The sequence below is a fragment of the Macaca fascicularis genome, chromosome 17 (genome assembly GCF_037993035.2).
Source record: "Macaca fascicularis isolate 582-1 chromosome 17, T2T-MFA8v1.1".
Lineage (NCBI taxonomy): Eukaryota > Metazoa > Chordata > Mammalia > Primates > Cercopithecidae > Macaca > Macaca fascicularis.
The window spans coordinates 28,567,196-28,583,728 of record NC_088391.1 but is presented as its reverse complement, the minus strand read 5'-3'; the positions used below and the strand labels follow the sequence as shown (position 1 = coordinate 28,583,728).

General features: G+C 37.4%; 1 protein-coding gene across 12 annotated transcripts in view; it reads left to right on the top strand.

Annotated features, from left to right (window-relative positions):
- Positions 1-16,533, top strand: part of CAB39L (calcium binding protein 39 like) — a 136,467-nt gene that overhangs the window by 21,351 nt on the left and 98,583 nt on the right. For 4 of the 12 annotated variants that reach the window (XM_065533257.1, XM_065533256.1, XM_065533255.1 and 1 more), the window contains one exon: positions 16,474-16,508. The exons of the other annotated variants lie outside the window; for them this stretch is intronic. The gene's annotated coding sequence lies outside the window, so the exon portion shown is untranslated. The remainder of the gene's footprint in view (positions 1-16,473; positions 16,509-16,533) is intronic. 12 annotated transcript variants of the gene reach the window in all.

Genomic DNA, 16,533 nt, shown 5'->3' with positions numbered 1-16,533 from the left:
CTGAAGCAGGAGAATGGCGTGAACCTGGGAGGCGGAGCTTGCAGTGAGCTGAGATTGCGCCACTGCACTCTAGCCTGGGTGACAGAGCAAGACTCTGTCTCAAAAAAAAAAAAAAAAAATTATTTTAAAGAAGCATATTTTAGGGTGAAATATTCTAGTTTCCTTCTTGAACAAGGATCAGATCCAAGACATTGTCAGGAAAACTAAGGACAAAGTTGAGAGTGTAGCTGTAAAATCCTTTGTTAATATTTAAGAAAGATCTAAGTTTCTGCCTCAGAATACTTTTCAGTCACATAAAAGGGCCTCTAAAGAAAGACTAATGGTGTGACTCACCAATCCATTCAATCAAACAATAGGGCTTCCAAGAAGCTTAAGGGAATGGTCCTTATCGTGCAGCCATTTCAGCAGAATCTCAAGGTAGAGGAGGGCTTATCTGAAAAAGATTTGTGCATGTGGCTTTTGTTTAGTGCAAAGAACCCCAGTGAGATTCCTAGGAGACCCACAAAGCTTTAAGAGAAATGTATTTTGAGGCTCACTACTAGCTTGGATTAAAGGGGACAGAGAGTACAAAATGAAAAGATGCCTTTGAACCCCCAAACTTCTACAAGCAGGAAGCATGATGAGAAAACTACTCAGCAGAAAGCAAGTGCTACCTTTCATAAAAAAGAAAGAGTGACTCAGAGGGATGAACTTGGAAGATGGATCCCAGAACCATGGAGAATCATTTCCCGATGGAAATAGGACTGAGTCTTAACGGATTTCCAGATTTCCAACATTTCCCTCTGTATTTTAGTAACCTGATTCTATGTACTTTCCATTTTCCTCCTTTTTTGAAGAGGATTATCTGTAATGACTCTCTTGACCTCACCAAAAATTGTGTAGGTCAATGAATTAACTTGCCTCTTTAGCCCAGGGGTTGGCAAACCTTTTCTGTAAAAAGTCAAATAGTAAATATTTTTAGCTTTGTGCCTGTTTTTGCATAGTTTACCAAATAATTTTGCTACTAGAGCTATGCGTTTTGCTATGTCTTGATTCATTTATTGTATTCCTACTTGGAAATTATTCCCTTGACAATGCACAGCTGAACTTTTATACTCATCTCTATATATGTATATATAGACATATGTATTTTTCTACATATGCCTGTATTTTTGTATATGGATATTTTGGGTAGCAAGCTTTGTAATGATTTCTCCTAGTCTGTTACATTTATTCCTGTAATTTTTGTTTTATTGATTGCATAAAAAGTTTTTATTTTTCATATAAAAATAAAAGTTTTCAATACTCAAATTGATTGTCTTTTTTTCAGTACTCAAATTTTTCTCCTAAGGTAATATAAAAAAATGTTCTCCTGTTTAGTTATTTTTCGGCTTTTCTTAGGTTTACTTTTTTAACCTCCTGAAATGTATTGCCATGTGCATTGTGAAATATTAATTCAGGTTCATTCTTTTCTACACTGACATCTTATTTCAGTATTTATTTAATTGGAATTGCTTTGTGCTTGTTACATTTTAAATAGTTTTACTACTGAAAAATTTTTGGCCGTGTTTTCTGCTTAATGCATTCTTGTGGATTTTGTCAATCATAGCTTTATAATGGTGTAATTCTGGTGAAATGACCTCAGTACCATTAACTTAAAAATACATAATTTGATATTCCCATTTTCTCATTATAAAATATACATTAAACTTATTTAGAAATTCCTGTCAGCAGCAAATCTCCATATACTTATTTATTCCTTTACTTAATCAGTAATATACTCATGTATTCCTTTATTTTCCATCATTGGAATTTTGTGACTTTTAAAAACTAAATCAGTATTCTGAGAAGTTAATTCTCAAGTTTTAAAATAAATTTTATTTCTTAAAATGATTCTAGATTTACAGAAAAATTGCAAAGATGGTGCAGAGATTTCCCATATATCCTACAACCAGTTTATTAACTGTTACATATTAACATGCTACAATTAATGAACTAATACTGATACATTTTTACATTATCATTAACGAGAGTCCATACTTTATTCGAATTGCCTTGGTTTTTACCTAATGAGCCTTTTCTGCTCCAGAATGCCACGTTACATGTAGTCATCATGTCTCCTTAGGCTCCTTATGGCTGTGACAGTTTTTCAGACATTCCTTGTTTTTTTATGACCTTTACAGTGTTCAGAAGTATTGGTCAAGTGCTTTGTAAAAGTGTTCCTCAATTTGAACTTGTCTGATGTTTTTCTCTTTATTAGACTGGGGTTATGAGTTTTGAGGAAGATCTCAGAAGTGCAGTGCCATTTTCATCACATACTGTCAATGTGACTTATCACTGTTGATGCTGACCTTGATCACTAGGCTGAGGTAGTATTGGTGAGGTTTCTCCACAGTCAAGTTTCCATCACCTCTCTTTTCATGCCGCTCTCTGGAAAGAAGTCATGATCTATAACTCACACTCAGGGAGTGGGGAGTTATGTTCCACCTGCTAATTACTGGGAATTCTTCTGCACAGGAGATTGTCCCTTCTCTTCCATTTATTTATTATTCAATTACTTATGTCAGTATGGACTTGTTATTCTATTTTGAGTGATTCTTATTGTTAATAGAGTGAAGTCTCTCCCTTTTTCTTTCCTGTCACCAAAGAATAAGAATTCCATTGAAGTTATAACTTACAAATTTGCCGAAAAGATTTTTCTGTATTTGTTATTTTAGTTGAATTCCTTAACTTTTCTAGGTCTGTAATTGCTTTTTGTTCTGTTTCACCTTATAGATGATGAGCTCTTTAGCAGTTAATGTTTAATTATGTTTGTGTTCTCCATGTGTTGTACCTGGCATATAGTTCTTGTTCAATAAATATTGAATAAATGCATTAATAAGTTTGTCGTGTATGGGAAGAGAGTTTTTTTTTTTTTAATTTTCTGGTTCTTATGAACTTTTACCTTTACAGCAACTTAAGGTTGACTTCCCTTTCTCTCCCACTAATTTTTACTCTTTTAAAATAAATTATTTTATTTTATTTTTTGTAGGGATGGGGGGTTGCTCTGTTGCCCAGGCTGCTCTGTAACTCCTGGCCTCAAGTGATCCTCCCACCTTGGCCTCCCAAAATATTGAGATTATAGATGTGAGCCACTGCCCCTGACCCTAATTCTTAATCTTAATTCAGCATTAGGTACAGAGTTCTGCTTGCTTCACTAGAGTTAGGCTTCCAATAGCTGACCTTTATTATTATATTTTGTGATCTGCACATCATCTCTTTAAGGCAGTGGTTCTCAAAATGTGGTCACTGGACCAGCAGAATCAACATCCCATGGGGACTTGTTTGATATGCCAATTCTCAGCTGCCCTAGATTTATTGAATCCGAAATTCTGCGGACAGGACCCAGTAATCTGTTGCACCTGCTCTCCAGGTGATCTTGATGATACTAACGATTGAGCATCACTGATCTATGGTATAGTCCTTCATAGGTAGCACATCTGTTTCTTCCTCTTTTTATCCTCACTCAAGCCATATCACATTTCCGCATTAGGTCTGTGGATTTTGTTTTTTCCTAGTTTTTACGTGTAACTTGGAAAAAGTCTGTATACTGAGAATATAAGATTAACATTTTCTAGTGTTCTTAAAAATGACTTAGTATCATCTCATTCATCAATTATTTTTGATGAGTTTTTCCAGTATGTTTTTTAATACTTAAAGATTGACTTTTAAAATGCTTTTAGTCTTACTCTTGTAAGAATTGCACACTAATATTAGAGAATAATAAATTTTAGAAGTGCAAGGAATTCATTCTAGTTGCTTCTAATCAATGGTAAGTTTAAGAAATAAAAAAGTAAGGGAAGCCGGGTGCACTTACATTCCCAGCTATTCAGGAGGCTGAGGTGGGAGGATCACTGAACCTAGCAGTTTGAGACCAGCCTGGGCAACATAGTGAGACTCATCCCTCAAAAAAAAAAAAAAAAAAAAAAAAAAAAAGAAAAGAAAAAGAAAATAAAAATTAAGGGAGAAATACACTTTAAAATTTTATTTATTTATTTATTTATTTATTTATTTTGAGACAGAGTCTCGCTCTGTCTCCCAGGCTGGGGTGCAGTGGCACAATCTCAGCTCACTGTAACCTCCGCATCCCAGTTCAAGCCATTCTTCTGCCTCAGCTTCCCAAGTAGCTGGGAAGACAGGCAAATGCCATTATGCCCAGCTAACTTACTGTATTTTTAGTAGAGACGAGGTTTTGCCATGTTGGCCAGGCTGGTCTTGAACTCCTGGCCTCAAGTGATCCACCCGCCTGGGCCTCCCAAAGTGCTGAGATTACAGGTGTAAGCCACCGCGCCCAGCCAAAAATAAATTTTTAAATGCTGACTTTTCCTTGGGCTAAAATTATTTGGAAATACTTAACTCTTTATCACAAAGTTTATAATTTATAAATTAGTAAAGGCATTTACCATGTAAGTGCAGTATCAGTGGAATGTTAATCTGAAGGGCCAGAAGATTTTGAGAGGAAAAGAAAATTGTTGCACAGTCAAGCTGTTTCATTGCAGTGTTGACATCTTTTGATTGTCTTTAATCATTCAATTTGAGATCTTATTGGTGCTTGGTATAATAGGTTATCCCTCCCCCACACACATCAAACAAATGGTAAATCTCTTTGTGATTTAATAAGTGATTTTTGACTGAAACTTGGACATTCATGTATTATGGTTTTGTTGTTGTTGTTGTTTTTGTGTATTATAAGACTGGGTCTTACTTAAATCTGTGTTTTAGCAGGCACCCTCCAACACTACTGCTGGGGGTGGACAGGGTTGCCTCATTACCACCAGGTGGGCTTGGACGTTCAGGTTCTCTCCTTGTTCTCAGTTGACAGCCTGGGGGAGGGGGTTTGCTTGTTACTGCTGGGTAGAGGAGGAGGTTCAGGCTCTCCACTAGGCCTCCACTGGTACCCCGCTCGTTAGGAGGTAGAGGAGTGCCTTATTACTGCTCTCTGATGGACCTCCACTGACACCATGTGGAGTGGAGGCCTTGGTACTGCTAAGTGGTGGTGAAAGTCTGGCACTCAACAAGTCCCCTCTGGCACCACTCCTGCAGTGCAGGGAGGAGCACCTTGCGACTGATGTATGGGCTGCAAGTCCAGGCTCCTACAGTGGTCTCCACTAACGCAGATGGGGAAGGGGGATATTAGATCATGCTCAAGGGGGATGAATGTCCCAACTTTCCCCTTGTTCCCCATTCAGGGAAAGAGGTTGGGGTGCCTCCTCTTACAGTTGGACAGGGATGGAAGTCCAGGCTTTCCACTTGGTTTTTGCTGGTGGGGATGAGGTGGAGTTTCACTTTTTTCTGTAGTGTTTGTCTGGAGTTATTTATTGCCTAAAAGTTTTCTGTCTTGGTGCCCCTTTCATGTTTCTTTGGCTAGAGAAAGCAGTCTTTTTGCGGGGGCAGACAGAGAGGGGAGGCAGTTTCTTTGCACTTGGTGTTCCTGGGTTGCTGGCTTCACCAGTATCCAGAATGGGATATAGAAAGCAAAAATAAGAAAATTCAGGATATCATTACCATGTTTTCTCCTGGGTCCTGAGGTCCCTAGCCAGTTTGCCATCTCTCCACCTTTCAGAATCCTTTTGGTTTTAATTTAACTTTCCTGCACAGATATTTTGCTCACTTGTTCAGATCTTATTCTTTGCCCTTAGATATGATTATTTTTTTTTCTTCATGCAGATGTGTTCTTCGCTTGCTAAATTTATTTCTAAGTCCCTTAGAGTTTACTGTTATTTTAAATGTAATACTTTTCTTTCTGCTTTGTAGTTCTACTTATTGATTCTTGACCTTATATGCGGCTATCTTTCAAATTCTCGTAATTCCAACAGTACTGCTGATGCTTAGCATTTCTAAGTTAGAACAATGGGTGTTCTAGAATTCTAGGATACATTAATTCTATCTCAATAAAGCAAACACATTTTATACGATAAATATAATGTACATGGCTTTTGGTTTTACTTAGAAGAATAAAGAAAAATATGTCTACCCAGAAGCCCCTACTTGCATTTTATTGTCCAGGACTAAGTCACACTGACACCTTTAGCTCTCATTCCAGCTAGTCCGGAGGCTGAGGCAAGAGCCTGGAAAATTAACCTTTTGTACTGTTTGGCAAAATGATGAAATAAAGAGCATTTTGTTAGAGAAGAAGTAGAGAATGGATATTGGAAGACAATTAGCTGTCTCTAATACATTCATAAAGTATATAACTATAATTGCAAAATGCTAATAAACCAACCGAGGAGTTGATTTGGGAAACATAAGATGAAAAAGTCAACAAGGTGAGGATAAATGGAGTTGTCTCATTAAAGTATATTTATGCATTATTTTTCAGAACTGAATTTATTTACATAGATAAATATGGCAAGACACTTAAATTTATGTTAGCCTCCTTGTCAGTTTGTTGAGGCCTCCCTCCTTTTTTTCTTGACAGTGCTATAGAAATTATAATAAAATCTTGTACATTAAAGAGTATTAACATAATTGTCTTTCATGGATATCTAAATGGATATCTGCAACTTCCTTAAAGTTGTCATCCTCTAATCTAAAGTTAATGCATTTAATATTTCTTATTTTATGATGGCTGTGATTGAATAATGTGTTTAAAAACTGGACAAATTGAAACAGAATGAATTTAATGAATCCTATTTACTGTTTATTGATTCTTTTGACTTTAGTACTGGGATTGCTGATCTTGGCCCTGGATTTTAGAGATAGCTTGCTCTTTTGCAACTGTGGCATTCTTCTATATAATATGGAATAAAAGAAGGAAAAAAAGTAGTTTGAGCTCTTTGTTCAGATTTGGCGGGGTTTGGGGAGGGGAAGATCATAAAATCCCTGATTAAAATTTTCTAGATTCCACCATCTCTTGCAAAGTATGAACCAAATAGATTAAAACAATAAAGTTTGCAGTTTTTGTTGTTGCTTTGCCAATTGACAGTACAAAAGCTGAATTTGAAAACTGTGATTCGAGCACTGGAGATTTTACATTTTGAATTTCATTTATTCTTCTTCTTCTTCTTCCTATTTTTTGAGACAGGGTTTCTCTCTGTTGCCCAGGCTGCAGTGCAGTGGTGTGATCTTGACTCACTGCAGCCTTGACTTCCCAGACTCAAGCAATCCTCCCACCTCAGCCCCCTGAGCAGCTGGGACTAGAGGCATATGCCACCACACATGGCTAATTTTTGTATTTTTTTGAGAGACAGGGTTTTGCCATGTTGCCCAGGCTGGAATTTCTTATTTTTCAGTGGAATAGAACTTTATGATCGAAAGGAGGAAAATAAGCTTTTGAAGAACTTTTGAAAGACTTGATATTTATCAGATAGTTCTTTGAAAATATTTTGATGAATAAGGGTGGTTCATGCCTGGAATCCCAGCACTTTGGGAGGCCGAGGTGGGTGGATTACTTGAGGTCAGGAGTTCAAGACCAGCCTGGCCGACATGGTGAAACTGTGTCTCTACTAAAAATACAAAAATTAGCCAGGCATGGTGGTGTGTACCTGTAATCACAGCTACTCAGGAAGATGAGGCAAGAGAATCACTTGAACCCGGGAGGGAGAGGTTGCAGTGAGCCGAGATCGCACCACTGCACCCAGCCTGGGCAACAGAGTGAGACTCTGTCTCAAAAAACAAACAAAATATTTTGGTGAATAAAATGTAAATTAATTGAAAACATACGGTTCTCTTCAAATATACATGAGGTGAAAGAGTAAAAAGCACATGGCAAAATGATGTTTTTAAAATATGTTTGCTTGGCTGGGTGTGGTGGCTCATGCCTGTAATCCCAGCACTTTAGGAGGTCTAGGTGGGTGGATCACTTGAGGTCAGGAGTTTGAGACCAGCCTGGCCAATATGGTGAAACCCCAGGCTCTACTAAAAATGCAATTAGCCAGGCATGGTTACACATGTCTGTAATCCCAGCTACTCAGGAGGCAGAAGAATCGCTTGAACCCAGGAGGGGAAGGTTGCAGTGAGCTGAGATCATGCTACTGCACTTTAGCCTGGGTGACAGAGCCAGACTCTGTCTCAAAAAAAATAAATAAAATGCGTTTGCTTTATTGAGATAGAATTAATGTATTCTAGAATTCTAGAACACACATTGAAGTGTACAAGTCAGTAGTTTTTAGTATGTTCACAGTTATGTAACTATCATCACAATTATTTTAGAACCCTTTCGTCACCCTGCAAAGCAGCTCTGTAACTTTAGCAGTCACTTCCCCTTTCCTCTCAACTCTCCTAACTCTAGGCAACTATGAACCTATTCTATGTCTCTGGATTTGCCTATTCTGGACATTTTATATGAATGGAATCATACAATATGTGACCTTTTGAGACTGGCTTCCTAGTGTAGTGTTTTCACCCGTATTGTATTATGTATCAGAATTTCATTCCTTTTTTTACCAAATAATGTTCCATTTTATGAATGTACCACATTTATCCATTCAGCAGTTAATGGACATTTGTTGTTTTTTTTCCTACTTTTGGGGTATTATGGATAATGCTCTGAACATTCATATATAAGTTTTTGTATGGGTGTATGTTTTCATTTCTCTTAGATATAAACCTAGGAATGGGATTGCTGGGTTATACGGTGACTGAGTTTAATTTCTGAGGAACTATTGACCTGCTTCTAAAGCAGCTGTACCATTTTACATTTCTACCAGCAATGTTTGAGAGTTCCAGTTTCTCTGCATTTTTGCCAGTGCTTAGTATGTCTTTTTCATTATAGCCATCCTAGTGGGTATTCTCACTTTCTGAGTATTTAGCATAATGACTTGCAGGGGTTTTTTTTTTTTTTACTCAAATTTTACTTTCTAGATTGAAAACATGGGATAAGAATTCTGCCTGTAAGCACTGCTGAAAACTTCTTGGGAGAACATGAGAGGCTGTTACAGTTTTATTTCAGTCTTTCCCCTGATAGAATCTCCCCATCCTCTTAAGCTCCCAAAGGTGTGTTTTATCGTTATTTTCTCTTCCCTTTCCCTGAAGGTTTTTGCTTCTGTTATTTGCTTCTGTTATTTTGGTTCTGTTATTTGCTTCTGCCAGGTGCCTGAGTCCAATTTAGATAATATTTTAATACCATTGACATATTATTATATTGTTTATTTACATTATAGGACATGTTGGCTTCACTGTAGAAGGAAAATGTAATTTCTATCTGATACAGTAGTGTTAAATAGTTAAGTTGGATATGTTAGTCATATTTGTGGGAATTAGTTGGCATTTTTGGATGGCCTGGAAATGCATGATTGTTTTCCTCATTTAAAATAGGCAGACTGCAAGTAGGCAGATGATACAAATAGGAGTAAAGGAAGTGTTCTGAAATTGAATTGCAGCATTGAAATTGAATTACACAACTCTCCTCAATCCCCTAAAATCATTGGCTGGTACACTCAAACACTTAATTTTGTGGTATGTAAATGATATCCTAATAAGGCTATTTTAAAAATTGGAATATAAAGTGCTCACTATCTCAAAATTAACTATTCAACACTAATCAGGAATGGATTACTATCCGACCATTATCTTAATCAGGAGTGGATTGGGTTCGGATAAGAGCCAGTGAGATTTTATATGCCAACATAAACTGTGAGATCTAGTTTGAATATCTATTTAGGCATCAAAGAGAAACACCAAATTAATATAGACTAACATGCTTGGTTCTATGTCGAAGATTTTGAGATTATCAGTTTTCTTTTTCTGCTTCTAACAAGAGCATGAGGATATGTAGGACCTCTTGACCTTCTCTTACATCTTACCTAATTCTCAGTGTGTGTTTTTCCTCCTCAGTAGGCAGATTAATAATAATAATCTTAGCTAATATTTATACAGTGCTCACTGTGTACCAGGCACTGTTCTGAGTACTTTATATGTATATATTAATTCATTTAATCCTTATAATAATCCTATGACATAGGTACATTATTTCCATTTTACATTCGAGGAAATGGGGGCCCAGAGAGGTGAACTAATTTGTCCAGGCACCTTGTAAGTTGCAGAGTCAGTACGTGAAGTCAGGCAGGAGGCTCCAGAGCCAGTTTTCTTCATGACTGGATGCTCTGTTACATAGCGCCTACAGGTCCAGGGGAAGAGCACTGTCTCCTTGTCAGCATTGTTCAAACTGTGGCTTTCCACTCACTAGAGGGTCATAAAATCAGTTTGGTGAGCTGCAATCCACATTTTCAAAATATTAAATTAAGTGGCATAGACAGTATCAGACTGCATCAGATGTGGTAAGAGCAGGTGTGAAACTTTTGCTTTACTTGCATGGATGTTAGCTTGTTACTGGAGTTTTTGTGTTAGCCATGTTTTTTATTGTGGGTTGGGGTAAGGTTTGAAAGCACATTCTGTAGAGGGGCAATAGTTCTTCTATTTGCAATTATAGGCCACTGGTCTCTACTTGTTCTAAAGCCAGTAACAGAGTGACATGTTCTACCCTCACTACAACCCAGTTTAGATGCACCTCCCCATCCACTAGCTCACATTCTAGTGTCATTAAAGTTGTTCTGTATGAGGGCCAAATCAGCACCCTTCCTGTGCACTTAAAACTTTACTCAACATGAGGTTATAATGGAAACTCAGAAGTCTGTAGGCTTCACCAATACCATAGTGTAGAGTGTATAGATTATAAATATATCAGAGCCCACATTTTAAATTTTATTTTTATTTTTTATTTTTTTTTCGGGATGTAGTCTTGCTCTGTCACCCAGACTGGAGTGCAGTGGCATGATCTTGGCTCACTGCAACCTCTGCTTCCCAGATTCAAGTGATTCTCCTGCCTCAGCCTCCCGAGTAGCTGGGATTACAGGTGCATACCACCACACCCAGCTAATTTTTGTATATTTTTTAGTAGAGACAGGGTTTCACCATGTTGGCCAGGCTAGTCTCAAACTTCTGACCTCATGATCCACCCGCCTCGACCTCCCAAAGTGCTGGGATTACAGATGTGAGCCGCCGCACCTGGCCACATTTTTTATTTTTATTTTTAAAATTTTGAGAGACAGGGTCTTGCTCTGTTGCCCGGACTGGAGTGCGGTGGCATGATCTCGGCTAGCTGCAGCCTCAACTTCCCAGGCTTCAGTGATTCTCCCACCTCAGCCTCCCAAGTAGCTAGGACCACAGGCATCCACCACCACACCCAGCTAGTTTTTTGTATTTTTAGTAGAGATGGGGTTTCACCATGTTGGCCAGGGTAGTCTCAAATGCCTGACCTCAAGTGATCCACCCCCACCTCGGCTTTCCAAAGTGCTGGAATTAAAGGCATGAGCCACACTGCCCAGCAAGCCCACATTTTTTTAAATGCCTACTTAATGGGGAAACAAAGCTGCTTCTTTTTTAAAACAAAATTTCAACTTATAAATGCTATTGTAGAAAATTTGATTGTTACAGAAAATTATAAAGAAGAGAAAAGTAATCTGTAATCTTACTACCCAGAGAAAATTAGTGTTAAAATTTTGTTATATTTCCTTCTAGTCTTTTATCTATATAAAATTATGCATGTCTCTGTACACACACACACAGTTTTGTGTATATATATATATATATAATTTTAAAATGAATTTGAAGTATTAGTCCTATTTCTTGATTTTTACTTGATATATTTTATTATATGAATATATGGCACTTAAAATATTTTTATATCTCTATAATATTCTAAGATGGTAGCATAACATAATTTATTCAACTATTTCCATTTTGTAGATACTCTTGGCTTTCCTTTGTAAATAACATTGCAATAACATCATTGAACATCTAGCCATCTCTGACTATTTTCTCAGGGTAGCTTTTTGTTAGTAGAATTAGTATGTTAAAAAGCATGAGTATTCTGGTAAGTTGTTTCTAGAAAGGTTTCTGGGGATTTTGTTCCACTCAGCGGTGTATGAGATTCTGTCTCACTACATTCTTCTAGTTCTTATTTAATTTTAAAAACTGTTGCTACCTCTATTTATTGAAAAGAATGATTCTGTTTTTTATAAAAGTTATACTTCTTTTTACTAAGGCAAATCTTTCATCTGCAGTTTTGACTCTATCCCAATGGAGAAATTGTTAATCTTTTAGTAAGCATGAAGAATTGTATAGAAAATGCAGAATTTGTTTGGAAGAAAAGCATGGATAATTCATTTGTGATGAATGTTGAATCCACAAAGGGTTTGTTCAAGTATTTGGAGACGGTTGTTAAATTGCCTTTTAAGGAGTTATGTCCTGGCCATTGGAAGAGTCTCTGTTTTGTTGCGGTTTAAGATGAGTTAGGAATACGTATTTGGAACTAGAAGCTGAGATAGAGTTTAAATTTTCTGTTTAAAAAAGGAAAGAAAAACTTGAAAGGCACAGGGAAGATCCAGCAGGAAATGAATAGGAACTCTTGAGAAATGCTATGTTGTGTATTGTGACACTTCACTGTGACCTCACAAATAAAAACTTATGAAAGCCAGGAAATACTTGGTATATCTGGATTTCTTGTAGAAGCCAGTGAAGAGGGTGAGTATTGGTTGAAATGGGACCAAAACGTGTTGGGCCAGGTGTGCAGGGAACAGCTTTTTACCTCTCTCCAGGCTTATTCCTTTGACAACAAATATACGTGCCCTCCCTGTCCACTACTCCACCTCAAAAACTTCCCTATGTATTTCCCTTTTAACCACAAATTTCTTCTCCCCCATTTCCCTACCTCTCTTTCTGTCCCTTTTCTACTTTCATTCCAGTCTTTGAATTTTTGCTAAAAGTATTTTCCTATGCTGGAATATTGTTCCTTTTTCTATCTCACTATATCCAAATCCTAGTACTTTTTCAAAGTGCATCTAAATTCTCATTTCTTAGGTATTTGCTAACAAGTCTTCAGGAAATATGTTGTTAGAAGAATTTATAAAGTCTATGATTTTTGTACAATTAAAAAAGTCCCATTTATTTCACTTACTCGTTTTCTTTCCTCACTTAGGTAATCTCTATATTTTACCTTATGATAAAATAAGGTAAAGTATACCTTGGTTCCTTGCATGTTTCTTCTTCCTTTTGTATTTTCTTTGAAACTTTGTATTCAGGTGTAATTATTTTATATAGATAGCTAAGGGTTTTTTTTTCCCCCCCACAAAAGTTGTACAAGCTCCTTGAAGACAGATCTTTTGTCACAGACCTCTTTTGAATTCCTTAGAGAACCTAGTACCACACTAGGCTTCTGAAAACACCAATCAAGAGTTGCTTAATGCAGGGGTCCCTTACCCCTGGGCTGCAGACCTGTACCTGTCCATGGCTTGTTAGGAACCGGGCAGCACGGCAGGAGGTGAGTGGCTGGTTGGTGAGCATTACCACCTGAATTCCGCTTCCTGTCAGATCAGTGGCAGAATTAGAGTCTCATAGAGAGCACAAACACTGCTGTGAACTGTGCATGTGAGGGATCTATGTTGCAGGCTCCTTATGAGAATCTAATGCCTGATGACCTGAGATACAACAGTGTCATCCCGAAACCATTCCCTGCATCCCAACCCTGCACCCCCAGGTCCATGGAAGAATTACTTTCCACAAAACCATCCTCTGGTGCAAAAACGTTGGAGACTGCTGGCTTAATGTAATTGAGTAATAGTGGAGAATTAGTGAAATTTAGCCCTCAAACACACTGGGTATCCAGTGCATATCCAAAAGCCAAAATGGGCAATTAATTTGAAAATCAGTTGTATGTATAAATTTTCAGAATTATTGATAATATTGTATTGAAACCAATGACAGCTTTTGCATGTTTATCAACTCTGAGAAACCAAAATATTTAAAATGAAAAAAGTGCTCATTATTAGATTCATGCAAAAGTAATTGTGTTTTTTCCCATTGTTTTAAATGGCAAAGGTAAATTTTATTTATCTGTATTATTAGAATAATACAATAATCACTGTATAGCTTTTTTCCAAGGAGAATTAACATTGTGTTTTAAAATGCTGATTTGTTTATGTTATCAGTGACTAATTTTAAAATAGATTACAAGATAGCAAAACAAAAACAAAAAACAACACCCTCACCTACCTAAATGTCTATATAGAGAGAAGTGGTTAAACAAACTGTGGTACAGCAATATTAAGGAACACCAGTTTGTGCTGAACCACTATCAACTCCAGTGGGGATGGCACCAGGTTCTAGAGGCCAAAGAGACCCAGAGCCAGCAAAGGAGACAGAGGGTTTTTGGGGGAGTTTACATGCAGGGGAGAGAGTCCAGTGGCAGCGGGTTGGGCAAGAGAAACAACTGCTTGCAACAGTCATGCAGTTTACACAGCATTTTTCACTTAATGCCTTCTCCCTAACAACCTCCACCTGGTAACCTTCATTTAACCCAAAACAAAGGATCTCGATCCCCTCTATGCCCTGTGTTCCATGAGCCAGGCTGGGGGTTCAAATGCTCCTCATAGATAAGGAATAGATCTCCAGCCTATCCCAGATTCCTTAGCTCGGAACTGTGAACTGCATTCAGGGTCATCCTCGGGATGTGCTTAAGTCAAGTTTTCGGTGCCAAGTGCATCTACTGTGCAACCAAGCAGCACTTTTAAAAGAATGAAATAGAGCTACCAAATGTAGAGAAATCCAAGATCTACTATAAAGAAATAAATTATAATGCAGTGTGTATAGTATTATCTCATTTAAAAATTACCTTGGCATGTATTCAAACAAATACATATATCTATGTATGCCTGGAAAAAAGATCTGGAAGGATAGCACTTTGAATAGTGTTTAGCCTTGGGAAGTGGAATTAGAGAAGAGGAAGGCGGGGGATTGTCTTTTTTTTTCCTCAAGATGGTCTCTCTCTCTTGCCCGTGCTGGAGTGCAGTGCCATTATCTTGACTCACTGCCACCTCTGCCTCCAAAGCTCAAGAGATTCTCCCACCTCAGCCTCCTGAGTAGCTGGGATTACAGGCACACACCACCACGCCCAGCAAAGTTTTTGTATTTTTGATAGAGACGAAGTCTCACTATGTTGCCCAGGCTGGTCTCAAACTCCTGGACTCAAGCAATCCACTAGCCTCAGCCTCCCAAAGTGCTGGGATTACAGATACAAGTCACTGCAGCAGACTGGGATTTTAAAACCATTAGGGAAGCATAGGAAACAAAAAATACTTTTTTTAATGGACATTTAATTTAAAATTAAAAGGTAAAAAGACATTTCTAGAATCAGCATAGCTAGAACAGTACACTGGTTTGTATTTTATTTGTAAAACAAGATGCCATTCTGTGGTTACAGTTATTAAAATTTTCTGTGATTAATAGTTATTAAAGGAGTATAATCATTTCTCCTATACTAGATCATAGTTTATAAGTCTTCGGATTTGTGGTAAAATATGTTTTATAAATAGAATCCACTATAATTACTGGATGAATTCCACAGAGATTTTTCCATTCAGTAAATTACCTGAATATGTTATATTACCAATGCTATGTGTTTGTTTGCCATAAATGGCTTTGACTCTGAAAATTGCCATCTGAAGTACTTTCATTATTAAAAAGCTTTATAACCCTGTAGAAAGAGATACTTTGAGACTAGTTTCCCTTGACATTTTAAACCAAGTTATTTATAACTCAAGGTTTTCTGTCCCTTCACTCAGCCTGCTTCTTTGTCCTGTCTCTCTCTGTTCTCTTTAGATCCCGTTTTTCTTCTTGGCTTCAGAGCACCAGCTTACAAGTTGTACTTTTAAAGATTTATAACAGTAATAATATGATTTTCCAACATACAATTTTTGTATAGTTCTGGTTTCAAAAATTTGTAGAAAAGTGAAAACATGTAAAAACTTGGAAAACTGGAGTATGACACACCTCATAAAAAGAGAATGTGCATCAGTTCTCAACAGGGTGGGAATTGTTCATTTACTAAAAGGTATCTTGTGTTCTTAACTGACTCGAGCAAGAACTTTTCATGAAAGCACCAGTTGTGGAGAAAATAGAACATGGATCCAGCTAAGCAGGACGGGGAAATATGAGAATTATTAGTATCACCATCTGCCTGTGGTTATGGCACTAAGCCCATGTTGTTGTTATGATGCTAGCTATATATTGAATCTCGGGACTCCACGATCTGTTTCTTAACCTCATCCTTTGTTATTCCTTAAATTGGGCAGTTGGTGGAAAATCATAGCATGTGCAGTATTTCACTTAGTGTTGTTATATTGTTTAGATATAAGTGGAATTGTATGGATATGAGTGGAATTTTAACTGTTAAACTTAGGATTTGGTGTACATGAGTCACAACTTTTAGCTTTTCTTCTTACTGTATTTATGTGGATTATTTTATTTTATTTTATTTTATTTTAAATAGGGAGAGGGTCTCCCTATGTTGCCCAGGCTGGTCTTGAACTCCTGGACTCAAGGGATCCTCCTACTTCCTGCCGAAGTGCTTAGGATTACAGGCATGAGCCACTGCACCCAGCCACATGTGGGCTTTCTGATAAGACCAGTTTTCACTCTGCTCAAACACATATTCTCTTACTCTACCTTTGTTTTGTTCAGATGATGGTGAGTCCTGCTTTTCTGAGAAAACTGAGGTAAGCATGTGCTTCCTAACTTCAT